Here is a 13402-nt window from a genome sequence, read left to right as displayed (position 1 = left end):
GCATTGGTTAATGTGTAAAATCTGATTTGATACAAATATAAAGTTCTCACATCTCTCAGGACAGCTGAAAACTAATGTAAGACAGAGCTGGATGGGAAAGATACAGTGGTGTAGATGTAGGAAACAGTGATAAGGGAGGAAAAGTGAGCCAGAGTAGAAGTAGCCAATGGCAACCAATCAGCCACTCAGTATCATTTTATATTTTGCAAATTATAAATGCTACTTCAGTGCTGATTGGTTGACATGGGCCACTTCTCCTATGACTCAGTTCTCCTCACTTATCACAGTAGGATCGATCTGCATGATATATCGAGTACAACATATCAGTTAAAAATACTGTATCATTACACTATGGACAGAAATAAACTGATACCATATTTCTAATCATCAGATATTAATGCATGCACCTACTTGATAATACCAACTTTGTCTATGAATCTTCAAATATGGAACTTCAAAGTATTGCAAACAAAATATGTACTAAACAAAATGAAACAACGATTGACTAGTCTAGAACCAATGAGTTCCTTACCTTCATTGAGAAGGCTGAGACCAACCAGCATAAAGAAAATGATGCTCTTCATTGTGCAGATTGTTGGGTTCTCCTCAATCTATGGACAATACCTGGGAACAGCTCCTGTTTTATACAGTTAGAGGACACGGTCATTGCACAGGATCAAAGACTTTCAGACGTGCCAAAATCAGTGTCCTCTTTAATGCTGAAAGTCTAATATAAATATTTGAATTAGATAAGAAAATAGCACACAGACCCCACCTCCATAATACCCTGCACTCAAATTATTAGTAAGAGGCTTCTTTCTACTTGTCTACTGATCCATTTTGTTAAGATGTCATGCCAAATAAGGAGGTTACCAAAGATGGTATGAGCGCCTTGCTGGGTGTTTGGCCAAGCATCTCACACTAGGGAGGGTCAAGTCCTTATATACAGATCTGAAGTGCATGTATGTCTTGTTGCATACCTTTTATCTCTTATTCTGTTTTTTATTGTGTCATTATACCCTATTTTATTGCTTAATTAAAATATAATTATATTATCCAACATATCCAATTGATTAATTGTGTTGTCAATTAGCGTCCACATCACCCCTTTTTCGCCATGCCAAATAACCTCTTGCTGGGCTCCATGTTATTGCAGCCTAGCGAACAGGTAAACGCTGCACCGCCAAATGACCACCCCCCCCCCGGTGCCTGAATCCACTCGCTAGCATGTGATGAGATATGTACGCAAACACATCCCCTCGCATGCGGCCAAAGGGGATATAAATCAAGTCTGAAGTAACTTTGATTACAGATTAAGGTGGCTAAATTATGGGCGGGCACTGAGGTCATGTGACGACAGCCACCCACCCTGAGCAGGAATCGTGCTTTTGCCTGCTCCACCCCCATCCACCCCCTCTGGAGCGAACGGCAGAAGCCGTACACTCCCAGGGTTTGCACATACACGCACATGCGCAAGCCCCAAACATCAGAGAAGGGGCTGAATTTGGACCCGAACGAACGAGTCTGAATCCGTCCCCTAATTCCAATGCAGGTGCAGACTACTAAACTTTCATCTCATTGAATGATTGTCACGCACACGTTTAATTTGAGTTTTTAATTATTTACTCCAGGTGGAAGGATTTGTTTGAAACTATTAATCATCCACACTCATATTTTGACTTCTATTTATTAAATAGCCATGAAAAGTATTTGGGATAGCAGCAATTCTGACTGGTAGCAGAAAACAATGGCCCTTATTCTCATTCACTCTCAGAGGCAAAGTCCTTCTCAAAGGGACAAAACCATATGCACTGCAGGTGGGGCAGATATAACATGTGCAGAGAGATTTAGATTTGGGCGAGTTATCTTGTTTCTGTGCAGGGAAAATACTGGCTGCTTTATTTTTTCATTGCAATTTAGATCTCACTTTGAAGTAAAACCCCACCCAAATCTAATTCTCTTTGCACAAGTTACATCTGCCCCACCTGCAGTGCATATGTTTTTGTCCATTTGAGAAGGAATTTCCCTCTGAGTGTGAATGAGAATAACCCCCAATGTCTTACCATATACAGTAGCCAGTCAATTGGGTTCTCACTCTCACCTGTTCATATGTGACTTAGGGGTAGGTGTATGAAGCAGTGATAAGGGTGGAGAAGGGAACCAGGAGAGAAGTGGCCCATGGAAACCAATCAGCTGCTCTGTATAATTTTATATAATGTAAATAATAGATGTTACTTCAGTGCTGATTGGTTGCCATGGGCCACTTCTCCCCTGGCTCACTTCTCCTCCGTTATAACTGCTTCATACATCTACCCATTTGTGCTACACTGTTACCAACCAGGGGTGGGATTAGGGGTGAAAGCGCAACAGTAAAGGCCCTCCAACCCCTGCACCTAAAATGTTATTATTTTCACTTATTGGTTATAAGCCATCATTTGATGATAGACAATTTAATAGAATAATAAAAAGACCCACTAGCTATAACTTTTTAATTTTTAATTAATGTATGTATACATAATTACAAAGTATCACAGCTCACAGGGCCAGTTACGCTCCCTTGACAATGGCATATGATACAGTACAGTGGAAATATTTTGCAGTCACTGGTATGTTTGAGGCTGACTTTGCCAACACAAGGGCCTGAGTGCCACCCCCAAATATATGCCACCCCTGGTAATGTGGCACTCACACAGTCGAATTGCATCTGGGTCAATTTATGCACATCATTGACACTGTATTGATCTGATATAGTTTTTATTCTTTATTTTTCTATACGATATACCCTATACTGTTGGGAACTTGGACAGCAAGTTCTAGGCTTCACATAAGTAGTGGACAAATGTGTATCTATTAGTTTATCACGGCCTCCCCCCCAAGACACCAGAGATATGTGAGCAGCTGCCGTCCTATTCCCCCCAGACACCGGGATGCAAGCCACCCTCTACTCCCCAACCCAGACACCGGAGATTCAGAGAAGTGTGCCACACTGCCTGTGCCCTGCACCGCCCTCTTCCCCCAGATGCCAGAGATGTTGCACTGCCCCTTCCGCCGCCTAGCAGACCTGGCTCTACCCGGCCTCCTCCAGCAGCCAGCTGCACCATGAGGGGAGGCAGCACTGGGCCTGCCTCCCGTTCCCACACAGGGATGACACTGTGCCTACGGATGAATCATGAAGTGCAGCTGCAGCGTTTAGCATATGTCAGTCCCGCCTGGTTTCCCCTTCACCCTGTGCCTGGATCCATGGGCCTCCCTTCCTTGGTAAGTGCCCATGGAGCCCAGTACCCCGTGTGAGATCCCTTGTGTGTGCATGACCCACCAATCCTCTTCCTCTGTGTTTGTGTGTGACCCCTCTCAACCCCATTCATCCCTGGTGTATTACCTCCTGCACCCCCTATTCCCATGTGTAGCACCTTGTCTCCCCTTCCACACTCATCCCTGGTTTCTGACCCCCACCCTCCGTACCACACATCCCCTGTGTGTGAAACCCTTCCCACCCTCTACATCCGTATTCTGTGTGACCCCTCCCCCCTGATGTGTGACCCCCTGAACCCCTTTCCCTGTGTATGATACCTTCTCAACCCTAATCCCCTTTGCGATCTCCTGTACCACCTTCCCCTGTGTGTGACCCCCTGTAGCCCACTACCCCTGTGTGTGTAACCTTGCGTGTGCATTTTGGCACCATGTATATTCCAAACATCGACATTTTGTACCTTCCTACCCTGTGTAAATGTTTTTGTGACACTTTTTGGTACTTAAATACAGAAAAAAAACTACTGAAAACAAATGATCCTGTGCAAACACACAAAGGGTAGCAGCTAATTTGAGGATAGTCCTCCAGACCGTATTCCCAAATACGTCAGTAAGACAAAAGTACACAGGTAAGTATCAAAGATACAATTGGGGGTCAATCTTCAAATCAGCGCTCAGGTCAGGGTTAGCTACCACACTCTCCTCAGAGGTAAATGGTGTCTCCTCTTCTCCAGAATGGAAAACTCAATAGTATATGAGGACCTCAGGTCTTTACCACGATACCATACTCCGCCTTATGGATGATGTCCCTCATAAGAAAGAGGAGAAGATATAGTGCAAAACCACTTTTTATTGTTAAAAACACAAATACATCGAGATAAGACAAATCCAGCGGAGAGGAAAAGGGGTGAATTTTAGCGGATATGTTGAAGAACTGGACAAATGGTTCTCAAATGGGCATAAGTGGTGACAGATGGAAACCCGGGTAGTCCACAAACAAATGTCCAAAAGTGGCTTCCCCTTCTCATTCTCCCCTGGTCCAAAGCACAGCAGCTCCAATGCATTTCGGACACCAATGTGTCCTTTTTCAAGGAGTATAGCTGTGATCCTCAGTCCCCTGTTTATATAGGGGAAATCCATTGCTAAATTCCCAATCATCGGGTCCGGCGTGGATTTCCAGTATCGGCACTTCACTTCCGGTCGTGGCTTCCTGTAATGACGTACCCCGCTGCCGGATGTGTACGCCGCATCACTTCCGGTTTCACTGAGTTTACACTATGAGATACGGGAGCCATAATCACAGACACATTGTGTCCCACTTCCGGGATTTTGATGTGCGGCCATGTATGTTGGAAATTGCCACACATCCGGAAACAGATGGAATAACTTTCTGCCCATACATAATGAATTTCTGTGGTGCTTTATCCAATTTGCATAAAACATTTTTAAAGATACCCCAGTTCTTCCTAAATGATACTGGGGTATCCTTAAACACGATACCGTGTTAGGCGACCATTTACCAGTTTTCCCTAAGTTCATTTATAGAAGGGCACCCAACATCAAGAGCAAAGTAGTTAGTAGTGCTCTTCCTAATATCAAACGCCCAGGAAGAGTACTTACTAAGGGATTTCATAGATGCAGACTCTGGAAAGCATGCAGAGAGGTAACCAGTAAAGGCATTAGTAAAATCACGGAAGACACTATTAATGGGATTATGTTCATTTTAGATGATATTATAACATGCAACACCAGAAATATTGTGTATGGCATTGAATGTTCGTGCCACAAATTTTATATTGGCAGGACATCGCGACCTTTTAAAACCCGTTTGAGTGAGCATCTTAATAATGTAAGAAAGGGATTAGAATCTCATTCTCTTTTGCAAAATTTTAAGGATGTTCACAATTTTTCTGCATCCCACATTGTATGTTTTTTTGGTATAAAGATTGCACATACTGGTTTTAGAAATAAGATTTAGAACACTTATCTGGCAAGAGAAGAGATGAAACTGATTTATAAATTTAATACCCTCAAACCAAACGGTCTCACTGCTAATTTTGAGGTGAAGTGGTTTCTCTAGCATGTCCTCTTTTCCACCAGATGAGCATTCTCTTATGTTTACATATAAATAAATCCTTTTAAATGTTTCTTCTTTAAATGTTTATGAATTTTATCCTGGGTTTTATAAACTGTTTCTAATTTTGTATTTTACATATTATAGTGAATGTTTTATGCAGATTGGATAAAGCACCACAGAAATTCATTATGTATGGGCAGAAAGTTATTCCATCTGTTTCTGGAAGTGTGGCAATTTCCAACATACATGGCCGCACATCAAAATCCCGAAAGTGGGGCACAATGTGTCTGTGATTATGGCTCCCGTATCTCAGAGTGTAAACTCCGTGAAACCGGAAGTTCTGCGGCGTACACATCCGGCAGCGGGGTACGTCATTACAGGAAGCTGCGACCGGAAGTGAAGTGCCGATACCGGAAGCCCACGCCGGACCCGGTGATTGGGAATTTAGTGATGGATTTCCCCTATATAAACAGGGGACTAAGGATCACAGCTATACTCCTTGAAAAAGGACACATTACTGTCCGAAATGCATTGGAGCAGCTGTGCTTTGGACCAGGGGAGAAAGAGAAGGGGAATGCTCTTTTGGCCATTTGTTTGTGGACTACCCGGGTTTCCATCTGTCACCACTTATGCCCATTTGAGAGCCATTTGTCCAGTTCTTCAACATATCCGCTAAAATCCACCCCTTTTCCTCTCCGCTGGATTTGTCTGATCTTGATATATTTGTGTTTTTAACAATAAAAAGTGGTTTTGCACTATATCTTCTCCTCTTTCTTATGAGGGACATCATCCGTAAGGCGGAGTATGGTATCGTGGCTGATTTGAAGATTGACCCCCAATTGTATCTTTGGTACTTACCTGTGTACTTATTGGTACTTGTATAGTTTCACAGCGGCAGCTGGCCGCCCACTCTTTCTGTGTCCGTGTCCGGTCGCCCACGCTTCAGGCTCGGTGGCTCGCTGCACTCGCCACACTTTATACAAAGTGGATAGTGGGGGTTTGAACTATGCACGGCGGCGCGGAGTCTATTCTATAAAGTGTGGTGAGCTCAAGGTGACGCAGACTCGAAAGACGCAGGCGGCCAGCTGCCGCCGTGAAACTACACAAGTACCCACTTTTTTATCCCCACACTACCCATGTGTGTGTGTGTGTCACCGTGTAAAAAGGGGGGCCCCTTTTCAAATTTTGCTATGGGGCCCAGAGAGTTCTAGTTATGCCCCTGGTTATTCTGCTATCAAAGGGGAGCTCCTTTGATGGTCATCAAGGGCAATACCTGGCAGTAGCCATTGCATTCTGTGACTAATGGCAAACAGGGAGAATTCGGTGATAATGTTTGGGGATTTTCTCTATTTGATAAATAGGCGCACTTTCAGCTGTTTCGGATGTTTGAGTGTGTTTGTGTTTGTGTGTGTGTGTGTGTGAGTGTGTCTGTGTGTATGTATATATAGCAAGTGGACATACACAAAATTTAGAAAGTCCCAATATCAAGTGAATTTTTCAGTAACATTAATAATATCTGTGAGCACCTTCCCAGAAGCCTCAACCACAAGAATGATGGGTACTTCTTTACTTTCACGGCGCCACTAGATAGGACAGATAGGATACTAGATAGGATACGATTTTGTATGCGATTTGACATAAGATATCGCATAAGATATAGGATAAGATTTACTATCCATTTCATTACCCCACTATCCACTAGGGCGTGAAGTTGATTTTATGTAGCGTGGCGAGCGCAGCGAGCCACCGAGCCCGAAGCGTGGGGACACGGAATGTATTTTATGGAATTGCATGCAAATGGCATGCAATATTGGTGACTTGCTTTGAAACAACATCCGTGTCCGCTCGCCACGCTTCGGGCTCGGTGGCTCGCTGCGCTCGCCACGCTATATAAAATCAACTCCACACCCTAGTGGATAGTGGGGTAATGAAATGGATAGTAAATCTTATCCTATATCTTATGCGATATCTTATGTCAAATCGCATACAAAATCGTATCCTATCTAGTATCCTATCTGTCCTATCTAGTGGCGCCGTGAAAGTAAAGAAGTACCGAATGATGTAGATAACTCATGTTAAAGAAGGAGGGTGCACAAGTAAGTATAATAGTAAAACACTTTTACTCATGTAAATAGTCACATACATTACAGATAGCAACAACAATCATAGTTAGCCATGGATGTCTCGCTAGTATTTTCCCAGATGATATTCTTGGCTTTAGTAATGTGTTCAATGAAGTCTGGATAGATTTTCAGGTGATGAAGCAGCTGTATCATCACTGTATATGTGCGATAGGTCATGCCTGGTCTTATGAAGTACCGTTCTCCAACAAGAACGATTCCCAGCAAGGTCTCTATTTAAATCTTATGGCAGGACTCCAGGAGTGATAATTCTCTTATGTATTGGATCTATCATATCCTGAGCTATATGGGTGCAAATTCTCTGGGGCACGGTTTTCACTGAAATAACTTATCTAAATGTCCCTATATCAGTGGCATCCGGAAGTGGCAGGAAAAAGGCCCTTTGAGGGCATTGAAGTGCATGTTAGTGGCATGGTTGGTAATGGGGGCATAAATATGACTTCCATGCTCTACTGGGCCAGAGATGTGGGTAATTTATACCCTTTCCCCCTCTTCAGGGGATACACAAACTATTTCAATTATGGCCTTGGCAGCAATTGATAGCAGACATATTTCCTTGCCACTTCTTTGGCAAAAGCTCTCTGAGACAGTCACAACCTCTTCCTTCCCATTTTGGAGGCACATCCCACTAGTAATATGTTGAATCCCTTAATTGTTCACTTACCATCAATGACATCCAGACCTCTGCCTCACTTAGAAGGCCTACAGCAACTATCTTATATTGGGATCATGTGGTCAGTATCCAGCCAGTTTGGATCTCATCAGCCCAAAGACCAAGAATTGAATCCTGATGGACAGAATCCCAACAGATACTGCCATTACATAATGAGTTTGGGATTAGGCACTAGGGGGGAGATTAGGCTGCAGGGGTGGGGTTAGGGTTAGGCACGGCAGGCAACAAAAATCCTGGGGCCTGGTACACTGATATCTTTGGTGTCCTCAACCACGCACACTGATTTTTATTACATTGCATATTGAATGTAATTTGTCTTATTATTAATATGCACTATGCAATTTAATTGGGAGGGTGCAGCATTTTGTGTTGTGCAGTTTATTGTGTTGCAAGATGTCATTCAACTCATAAGTATGAGTAGCCAGACAAGTGACCAGACCGAGGGGAGTAACTGGATTGGGTTCCAAGTAAGTTCCCTTCCAGGAATCCAGGTGCGTAGGCAGGCAGCTGGTGCCTTTAAAATCATTGCTAGGGCTGCAGCCCCTGACCCTTCAGAGCCCTGGGGCCCCTCACAAGGTTTTGGCCATGTATGTGTGTGCCCTTTGACCCCCCTGTCGCCTGCCCTGGGGTTAGGCAACAGAAGGGGATGGTTAGGGTATGCTGTGGGAGGTGGAGGTTAGGGTACACTGCAGGAGGGGGAGGATAGGCTAAAATTGTGGGAGCAGTAGGATAGGTCTAGGGATAAGGGTAGGGGTAAAATACTTATGGGATCTATCAGTATTCTGCTTGCCTTACACTTACATATTTATCATGTGTCTTCCTGGACATATAGGAAAAATCAGTGTCCTAGAGATATGTATCCAATACATCACAATATAACCTTCTAACCTGCACAGAAGATTAAGGGAAATTCTGAAAACTTTTAAGACAGAGGGGAGATGGAATGTCATTATGGCGGAGGTATCAGTGCAAATACCATTGGCATAATATGAAACTTTAAGGAAACAAGTTTAATTTCTCATGCCCGGGACAATCCGCCTTACCTCTAGTAAAACAAAAAGGAACAGGTAAACCAAAGCCCTACAGGACTTGTGTTCTCTGGGAGGGTAGGCAAGTGTGTATATAATATTCACAAGACCGTCGCCTCTCAGCTTACTGGGAACTGTACTGTACAGCATCTAATTAAAGTCAGGTTATGTGAGTATGTCGGAACAGCTGGGGTCATTCTCTATGTTGCCGCCAGATCACCTTCCACAGGTTTCTGGCGGATGGCGATCCGGCAGATGGAGACAGGACAAGCAAGTGTCTCGCACGCTCGTGCGTCCATTGCCGAGAATGGGGCAAGCGAACGTCTCAATGTGCGAGCGCCACAGTCTAGCGAATGGCGCAGTACGGCGGATGGCATTAGTAGCGATGGGATTTAGCTATTTACTAAAAAATTGGCTTAAGCTCTGTACACACGGGGTGATGGGTTCCTCTTGCTAAGCAATACTGTTTAGGACAGATCGCTCAGCACACAGTGATGTGTGCTGAGTGATCCGGCCCGGCCAGTGTTCTCTGGTGAGATAATACTGGCGATGCCTAGATTTATACTGCATGCTGTGATGGTGACACACTGGGCAGCGCATTACCGTTGCTGGGGGACCTACACACGGAGCTACCCGTGCTAAATTCTAAGTGATCTAGTCCTATAGGGCTACAATCGCCCAGTGTGTATGCCGCATTACTGTTAACATCAACAAAATGAATGATGACATTGTCTAAGTGAGACAAGGCAGAAATCTGTATTTGACCGGACTCAAATACTTATCCTGGCAGAGTTTTGCATAGAGATCCCTTGGAGGCATGTAACAGGCTGATGTGACCTTTTTACAGTGTAAACTTTTATGATAAATTATCAATTTGATATTTATTCAAGAGATAAAGTAACATGTTCATTACATCAATAGGTTCCTGTCATTGTAACAGAAGGTTAATACCTCTGTATCAGACAAATCTAACAAAATGTGTACATTGTTATCAGTGCTTGTATGGCAAGTAGATAATCCAAGCATGAGTAACTCAGTATGAAACATCTCATTTATAAATCTCCGAAGCATTATTACATGATCACTACAAAAGTCTTCTGTCATCCATCAATTATCCAACAATTATACATTATAAACAGTGGTCTGCAATGTGCACAAATAGCCATAAAGTAGGAATATTTTTAAATATGTAGCATGTATACTGCATTAAATAATTGCTGTGTGTTAACTGTGGGGGACATTAAATAGGATGAGAGATTCAGAAAGTGAGAGATTTGGTAAGAAATCTCCAGTTTTTTTAAGCGGCAATCATTTACACTGCAAAACCAGTTGGATTTTGCAGTGTAAATGATTGCAGCTTTAAAAAAAACCTTGATATTGCTTACCAAATCTCTCACTTTCTGAATCTCTCATCCTATAAAATTTTACCCATAAGGGAAGTTTACTACAGATTTAAAACGGAAAAGAGGTCATGTTGCCAATAGCAACCAAATGCCATTAATAACTTCTAACTAAGGACAAGAAGTACTAAAATGAAGGAATGTTGAAGTATTACAAGACATTTCAATTGTAAAAAAGGGGTCTGAACTTGTTGGTGGAGGATGTTGGCATCCCACGTTTACAAACGTGTTGTCACGGAATTAGGATTGGATCAACTCGTGTGACTGTCAGGAAGAACTGCAGAGCCAGAAGGAGTTGGTTGAAAACATGCTGGTTTAATAAAGGACCCCTGCATTTAAGGAAATAAACAAAAGTTCTCCCAAATAACGTCTTTAAGAGTCAACGGAGGGTTTGCGGTAATCGCAATAGGTCTTGCGGTAAACAATAGCAGAGGAATTTAGGAATCCGGTAATCTGGAGGGTTCGTGATTGTTGGTTATTTGCGAACGGAGGAATTTAGGTATACCATAGGGGAGGACGCTAAATCCAGTCTGGAACTAGAAGGGCTGGAAAGAGTTAGCCACGAGAGGAGTGCCTGATGGAGATAGGGTGATAGGTTACGGGACCTAGGGCTGGTAACGGAGCTGTGGGCGTGGAAGGAGTCAGCGGCAACCGGCCTGAATCCCTGGCGAGAAGATTACAATTAGGCAGGCAGTATTCGGTGAAGGAGCTGGAACCCTCAGGGAAGAAAATACGACTGGAAGGTTGGCAGAAATTAGGACCAACTAGCCAGAAGTGAAGTCAGGAAGCATACAGTCTGTCTGACTCTTTGCACTGACCCTGGGCTGTCTAGGCAAATCCCTCTTAAGTGCTGAGAGCGGCTGCCATTGGCTGCACAGAGCCTGAGGTCAGGAAGTGGACGTACCTTGCAAAATGGGAAGTTTGCCCACAACCAAGATGGTGGCGACTGCTTCTCGGCGCCGTCCACCAGTTAGTCCCTGCTCACTGCCCCCACCTGCTGGACATCAGACTCCGGGACCCACCGAGCCTCCTGACACCTCCTGCATTCCCCGCACGCTGCCCAAGCCGCACAGAGAGCTACCGCCGGGCATGGACATGTGAGTAGTGGACATGCTGTGACCCGCAGAGGCCTCCTGTGACACGTGTCTCCCACAGATCCCTTGATGTGCTCTATAATTCCAAGAGCTCAGGACTCCTAGAGATTAGGAGCAAAGGCAAAACGTCCCATATGCATAATCCAGTATTGATGGAGGGATGAATTTTCAGGATGGATCAGCCAATGAAAGGTGGTAAATGCAGTAGGAAGTAAAGAATAAAGGCTCAACGCGTTTCCCCGGATGCTACAATCTGGTTTCTTTAGGAGCAAATGTAAAATCTTCGTCCAAAGCAGCTCAATACAGGGCCAGATTATAATGGGGGCACAAGGGGTCAGTGCATCTGGGCCCCCCTATAGCTAGGGGCCCCTGTGGTTGGCATGTATTTTTCAAAAAATAAGGCAGCTTAAGGCAGTGGTTCCCAAACTGTGTGCCGTGGCTCCCTGGGGTGCCTGGGACACATGCAGGGGTGCCGCGGCTTGGTGGTCCAGGACCAACTCAAATTATTAATGGTTAATTATATATGAGCAAAACCAGTGCTGGTGGCTGCCAATCATAGAATGTGTACAAACAGAAGCAAATCCTGCCCTTTACCACGTAACTGCCGCTAAGAATCGCATATAAACCCAATCAAATTAGATTTTTTTGGACCTAGGGGTGCCGTGAAAAAAATTCTGATTCTCTAGGTTGCCATGAATCAAAAAAGATTGGGAACCCCTTGTTTAAGGTTTTGTGCATGGGAGTAGGGTAGTTCTGCAGCTTCACCTATCTGCCAATGTGAGAATGATTAATGGTGCTGAGCAGCGGGAGCCAAGGCTCACTGATTGCACAAGTGTGCAGTGCATTACTGGGAGTTGACTAAGTCCCACGACACTTTGAACCAGATGGCAGAGGCTGAGATGTTTGTGCTGAGCGCCGATTGGTGGAGCTCATTACATGCTTCTCAGACCCATGGAGAATAGCAGCAGCCTAGTCATGGGAGGGTTTTTAATCAGAAGCAGCACTGGGACTGTGAGGTCTCCTACAGAGTAAGATGCAGAGGGACAAACGCAGGCTTTTTATGTGGTATGTATTTATGTGTATGTGTGTATGTATGTATGTATGTATGTATGTATGTATATATATATATATATATATATATATATATATGTCCCCTGCAGTTACCCATTGACCAAGTTTATATTGCCTTTACTCTGTGTTTTGACAGTGTAATATTCTTCCATGCAGTTTGCAGCCAGTAATGACAAGTAAGGGGGACCCCTGTCTAAAGTGCCCCGGGCCCCCTGAAGGCTTAATCTGGCACTGGCTTAATATATTCTTCTCAATTGATTGAGGATGGTAATCACATGTGAGAACATACAAATACATCAAATGAACCGCCTTATAATATATAAATATTGCATAGTCATTAAATCTGGAGGCAGTCAGAAAGATGAACAATATATTTGAATATAAGATATTATAGATAGATTTGAAGTTAGAATATAATTTCCAAATTACACACACCTGCCAGAAAATCCAGCATTCATGCTGGCTGGGTCCTGTCCCGGTCACATGACCCAGAAGTGAGAATTAGGTATGTATTAAGTAGAACTCTTACATTATGTATGTGAGGCAGGTCATAGTTATAAACTGGGTACAGGGTACTGTCCCAGTCCCCACCGTGGTTCCCGATCGCCTCACGATAACCTGGCGGCCACCGATGACACAGAACTCTGTTAGCTCCGGTCTCAGCATCAT

The sequence above is a fragment of the Crinia signifera genome, chromosome 8 (genome assembly GCF_055691185.1).
Source record: "Crinia signifera chromosome 8, ASM5569118v1, whole genome shotgun sequence".
In the NCBI taxonomy this organism is placed as follows: Eukaryota; Metazoa; Chordata; class Amphibia; order Anura; family Myobatrachidae; genus Crinia; species Crinia signifera.
This window is presented reverse-complemented; position numbering follows the sequence as displayed.